Source organism: Choloepus didactylus, chromosome 16 (genome assembly GCF_015220235.1).
Source record: "Choloepus didactylus isolate mChoDid1 chromosome 16, mChoDid1.pri, whole genome shotgun sequence".
Taxonomy (NCBI): Eukaryota; Metazoa; Chordata; class Mammalia; order Pilosa; family Megalonychidae; genus Choloepus; species Choloepus didactylus.
The window spans coordinates 85,396,182-85,403,013 of NC_051322.1; positions in this window are offsets into that span (position 1 = coordinate 85,396,182).

Consider the following 6,832-nt stretch of genomic DNA (forward strand, 5'->3'; position numbering starts at 1 on the left):
ATGACTGTGCTATGTCACAGGTGAGTGCCGTCCCCCCAGGGCAGTTCTGGGCTGCTGGGCTGTGTAGGGAGGCTCCCAGTCTGCTGAAATGATGGCTGAATGGGGCTTTGTTAATTCACACTGCTCCACCTTCCCAACTCTGGGACAATCAGCTGAGGTTGCAGGGAAGGCTAATGTCCACGCCCAGTTTTGTGGTGTGTGCCTGTTATTTGAAGCACTTCCATCACACTGGGTTGTCTGGGGCAGCTCTGGGCTATGGGGCTGGCGATGGGCAGGAGTGTTTCCTGTCCACCAGGATGATGGCTGTGAGCAGACACCCCCCTTTTCTTGGGAAGTTGTGGTGTTTAGTGAATTTTCTCAGCCACTGGTTATTGCGTTTTGTCTCAGAGCTCTCTTAGTTCTGCTCTTGACTTGACCTGCCCAAATTGCAGGTCTTTGAAGCTTTCTGTATTGGGCTTCTTAGAGTAATTGTGTTAGAAAAAGAAAAAAGGATTAAAAAAAAAAAAAAAAGGGCCCTCCTCAGGGATCTAATGGGTTATTGAAATGGTAAGAGACAAAGCAACCAGGGCCATTAAGGAAAGGTCCACAGGGCAGAGGGATCAGCTTTTCTTCGGGATTTGCATATGCGCCTCAGGGCCTGAGCTCGGGCCTGAGCTCTGCCCTTCCCCTTTCTATGTTCACCAGAACTCCAAAAACCCTCCGCTTTTATTTTGGAGTTTTTCATGTTGTTTTTTTTTCTATGCCTGTCTCCTCTCTGCTGGGCTGGCTGCTCTCAGATTCTCTGGTGTCTGGTCTCCATCTATCTATGGTTGGAGTTTGGATCAGCAGAATGAGTTTTGGATAAGGGCTGCCACTGCAGTTCTCCCTTCTCCTTCCCGGAGCTGAAAGCCCCTCCTCCCACAGGACTGAGCCTGGCAGGGAGGGGCGCGGGTCCCCTGGCCGCAAAAACTTACGGATTTCGCTGATCTCAGCAGTTCCATGTTTTCATGAGTGTTGTATGAAGTATGCCCAAAGTCAGATTGCTCTGTGGTGTCCAGTCCACTCAGTTCCTGGCTTTCTACCTACTTTCCTGGAGGAGTAACTAAAACATACAGCTCACCAGTCTGCCATCTTGCCCCCAGCCTGGATACTATTAAGGCCTTAGAACTGTAAATTTGTAACCCAATAAATCACATTTATAAAAGCCAATCCATTTCTGATATTTTTCATAAAGTCAGGTTTAGTCAACCAGAAAAGATGCCCAGAGCAAGTAATTGAGGAAGGTCACATTTCCAGGACACCAGGTAAAATTTTTACCACTGTTGGCTTGCTCCTGAGTGTTTCCCATGGGACAAAGGCAGAGAGCTTAGGGGCTGAACCAGACACCCTATAAACCTCCTGGTTGGGATTAATGTAGTTGCTCACTCATCTGTGACACCCTGCCTAGGGCTTCACATCCAATTAAATATTGATGGGAGTAACCAACTCAGGGCCCTAAACCCTGGCTGCCACTCTAGCACCCTTTAACTGACAGCACACTACTCCTAAAGCCCTGAGCTCTTCCTGTCCATGTGATGAGCACCAAACAGTGTTGTTGGAGGGTGGCTTTAATATTTCCCAGTCAGTTTAGCTTTTTGTTTGTGAACACCTCTCGAATTTCTAAGTGTAATCCCTGACTCAAGAAATTCCATTTAGGAAAAGCACCCATGATGTGAATTTGGGTGACAAACAGTGGGAATTCCAACACTCAAGAAGAGGGACTTCAGTTCAGCCTAGGATGTCAGGATAGAGAGGTTTAATAAGGTTCCATGGGGAATAGTATGCCTAGGAAGCATGGAAATTGCTGGGAATTGGTGGAGGTGATGCTGGAGAGGGGAGGTGAGTCCAGTTAGTGACTCTGAAAATCAAATTGAGGAATCAAGAGTTTAATGTGGAATCAAGAGGTCAGCCTCTTCTTTACAGCCCTAAGTTTCACAAGAGCAAGCCTGAAGTTGAGGGCTTGATTTAAGAAGCAGTGGGTTCCTAACTTCACTTAATTATATTCTATCCCAAGATAAATGGTCAGTTTCTTACATTTTCTTTACTTAGTTGTACAATTGTCATCATTCTCAAGTTTAAACAATTATCATGACAAAATATACCCCAGAGCTCTTATCAGCTGCTAATCATTCACATCTGGTATTAATGTTGATTTAGTAATGGGAATAGCTTGAAGTAAATACCTGAAACTACCAAACACAAGCCCAGTTGCTTTGACTCTTGAAGACAGTTGTATAACAATGTAGATTACAAGGGGTGAAAGTGTGACTGTTAAAACCTTGTGAATCACACTCCCTTTATCCAGTGTATGGATAGATGAGTAGAAAAATGGGGACAAAACTAAGTGAAAAATAAGGTGAGATGTGGGGGATGATTTGTGTGTTCTTTAATAGTTTTATTTTTTATTCTGATTCTGATTCTTTCTGGGGTAAGGAAAATGTTCAAAACTAGATTGGGGTGATGAATGTACAACTATATGATGGTATTGTGAACAGCTGATTGTACACCATGGATGACTGTATCATATGTGAATATATCCCAATAAAACTGAATTAAAAAGTAGGCAGAAATATCCAGGTATGGAGAAGATGTGGAGAGAGATACACCTATTCAATGTTGGTAGGGAAGTAGAATGGTGCAGTCCCCCTGGATGGGTATTATGGTTCCACAGGTAGCTAAGTATAGGACTGCCAAATGATCCCTCAACCCCTTTATTTGCTATATACTTAGAAGAACTGAAATCAGTGACATGAATAGATCTTTGCACACTAGTGTTTATGGTGACAATGGATGGAGGTGACTTGAGTGTTCATTGACTGGTGAATTGGAGAGCAGATTGTGGTGTATACATACAGTGGAATATTGAGCAACTTCAAAAAGAAGTGAAGTTGTTAGGCACACAACTAGATGAATGAACCTTGATAATAGTATGTTGAGTCAAATAAGCCAGAAATGAAAGGACAAATATTGTAAGACCTCACCAATGGAAACTAACTATAATGAGTAAATGCTGAGAACTGAATTCAAGAATATAAGTTATTTGGATATAACATGAGCATATATTAGGCAATTGATGCAGTAGTACAGAAGATTCAATAAGAATTATTGTAAAGGTTCCTACATTGTATGCTCTTACAGCAATCATATGTATTCCTGAGTTTTAACTGTTATTTAAGAGATGTTTGTTTAGTACAATATTTATATTCTCTGTAGCACACTCTCTAATTTAACCTGTATAGTTAATTCATTTAAAAATATAATTACATGGAAACTAGAAAAAGGAATGAGATCTTGTTATTCTCTATGGTTTAATGTAATATGCCAGATACATCCCAGGGTAGTTTAGGAAGAAAATTAAAAAAATAAAATATGCCAAATCCCCTTAAGGGACTGGGGAACAATGTGGAAATATTAAGCTTCCACACTTAGAAAATCCCTGATATTCTTATAAGCATTAGGGACTCCCAATATTAAAAGCCAAGCCCTTAATTTTAGTATTTGCCCTTATGAAACTTATTCTTCAAATAAAGAAGCTATGCCAACTTATAATTTTGTCCAAGCCACCCCCAAAGACCCTCTTTTGTTATTCAGATGTGGCCTCTTTCTCAGCTTACTCTGCAAATAAAGATACTACCCACTCCTGTAAATAGGACATGACTCCCAGGGTTGTAAGTCTCCATGGCAAAGTGGGATATGACTCCCAGGGAGGATTCTGTCCCTGGCATCATGGGATTGAGAATGCCTATTTGATCAAAGGGGGAAAGAAGTGAAAGAATATAAAATTTCAGTGGCTATGAGTTTTCAAATAGGGTCAAGTGGTCAATACTGGAGGTTACTGTTATGCATTATATGTATATATATTCCTTTTTAGTTCCTAGTGTTTTAGAATAGCTAGAAGGAAATACATGAATCTGTTGAAATGTAATAAAGTAGCCTTGATTAATGTAAAACCATATACCTTTTATCATGTGACCATGTGATTGTGAAAACCTTGTGACTGACACTCCCTTTACCCAGTGTAAGGGCACACACACATGCACACACACACACACACACACACACACACACATATAATGGGCTAATACAATTACCAAGTGCATTTTATTCCAGGTATGCAAGGGTAGTTCAACACAAGAAAATCAATTAATATAATACACCACATTAATGAATTAAAGGAGAAAAAGCACATGATCATCTTGATTGATGCAGGAAAGTCATTTGACAAATTCAGCATACTTTCTTGATAAAAAAACTTTGAAAGGTCAGAATCAAAGGAAACTTCCTCAACATGATAAAGGGCATATATGAAAAATCCACAGCTAACATTGTACTCAAAAGTGAGAGACTGAAAGCTTTCCCCGTAAAATCAGGAAAAAGACAAGAATACTTACTCTCACCAGTGTTATTCAACATTAAATCAGAAAGGCATCTGAATCAGAAAGGTAGAATGAAAAGCTTCACTATTTGCAGATGATACACCACAGTTTTTAATCCATTTATCTGTTGATGAACCTTTGGGTTATTTCTATCTTTTGACTATTATGAGTAATGCTGCTTTAAATGCTTGTTGCCAAGCTTTTGTATGGACCTAAATTTTCATTTCTCTTCAGGAATATACCTAGAAATGGAATTTATGGATCATATGGTTGTTCTATACTTGATTATTAGAGGAACTGCTATACAGCTTCCAAAGCATCCACATTACTTTACATTCTGAGCAGCAGTGTATATGTGTTCTGTATTCTTCACAACATGAACAACTCTATTTTATTATCTGTTTTCTTTTAGCCTTCCTAGTGAGTGTGGAGTAGCATCACATTATAGTTTTGATTTGTATTTCCTTATTGACTTATAATTTGAGGCATATTTTTCTTTTCTTATTGGCCATTTGTTAATCTTCCTTTGATAAATGATTATTCACATTCTTTGCCAATTTGTTAATTGTCTATATATTCTAAATTCATATCCCTTATCAGATATATGACTTGCATAGATCTTGTCCCACTCTGTGTGTAGTCATTTCACATTATTGATGGTCACTTCAAAGCACAAAAATTTAAATTTTTGATCATCTTAATTATATATTTTGTTTCTTTCTTCCTCATCTTTTTGGTGTCATATCAAATAATCCTTTTCCAAACCCAAGATGACAGAGATTTATTCCTTTGCTTTTTTGTAAGGGTTTTATAGTTTTAGTCTTATATTTAGGTCTTTGGTCGATTTTGAGTTTGTACCTCTATATGCTGTGAAGTATGGGTCAAAAATCACTCTTCTGCATGTGGCTAAACAATTGTCCCACAACAATTTGTTGAATAGACTATTATTCCCTCATAGAACTGTTTTGGTTTTCTTTTCAAACACAATTGAACATAGATTTATGAGTTTATATTTGACTGTCAATTATATTCTGCTTTTCCTATTCATTGCATTCTCCTGTTTCAATTGTTCTAACATTCATTTTTTGGCATTGATTTAATATGCTTTGTCATTTCTTAAACTCTCAAGTTTACTGTCAACATTTTATCTTTTATGTCATTGAGTTTTATAAGTACAGGTGTTTTACAATCTCTATCTAATAGATCTAACATCTAGAGTCCCTGAAGTCCTGATTTTTTATTGCTTTTCCTCCTTATTGCATTGTCTCCTTCTTTTCCTTGTCAGTTTTTATTGCAACTCAGAATGATCAGAGACCTAAGGTAAGATTAAAACTAGAAAACTAAGTATAGAAGGAATATTCCTCAACATGATACAGGTCATTTAAGAAAAGCCCAAATATCATGTTAAATTCAATGGTAAAAGACTGAAAACTTTCCCTCTAAGATCAATAAAAACACAAGGATGTCCACTGGCACTACTGTTATTCAACATTTTATTGGAAATTCTATTTAGAGGAATTAGACAAGAGAAAGAAATAAATGGAAATGAAATTGAAAGAAAGAAGTGAAATTTTCCATATTTGCACAACCTGATCCTTTATACAGAAAATCCCCAAAATCCATAACAAATTTTCTAGAACTAATAAACAAATTCAGCAAGGTGTCAGGATACAAGATCACCAAGGTTAAACAGTAGTGTCTTTACACACAATTAATGAGCAATCTGAGGAGGAAATCAAGAAAAAATCCATTTATAATTGAAATTAAAGAATCAAATACCTAGGAATAAATTTAGACAAGGATGTAAAGGTCTTATACATGAAAAACTACAAAACTGTACTAAAAGAAATCAAAGAAGATCTAAGCAAATGGAAGGATATTAATTGCTCATGGATTGGAAGACTAAATATTGTTAAAATGACAAGTGCACCCAAAATTATTTACAGTTTCAACACAATACTAATTAAAATTTGAATAGCATTCTTTGCAGAGATGCTATTCAAATTCACTTGGAATAATAAGTGGCCCCAAGTAGCCAAAACCATTTTGGAAAAGAATGAAGTTGAAGGACTCAAACTTCCTGACTTTAAACCATACTACAAAGCTATGGTGGTCAAAACAACATGGTACTGGCACAAGGATAGATATATAGTCCAAAAGTATTGCATTGAGAGTTCAGAAATAGAAGATAACAATTACCAATTAATTTTTCACAAGGCTGCCAAATCCACTCAATTTGGAAAGAATAATCTCTTTAATACATGGTGCTGGGAGAAATAGATATCTATATGCAAAAGAAAGAAGAGAACCTCTATCCCACACCATACAAAAATTAACTCAAAATGGATCAAAGTACAAACATAAGAAGCAGGAATATAAAACTCCTTCAAAAAAACACTAGGAAGCATCCTTAGTATCTTGTGTTGGCAATAATTTCT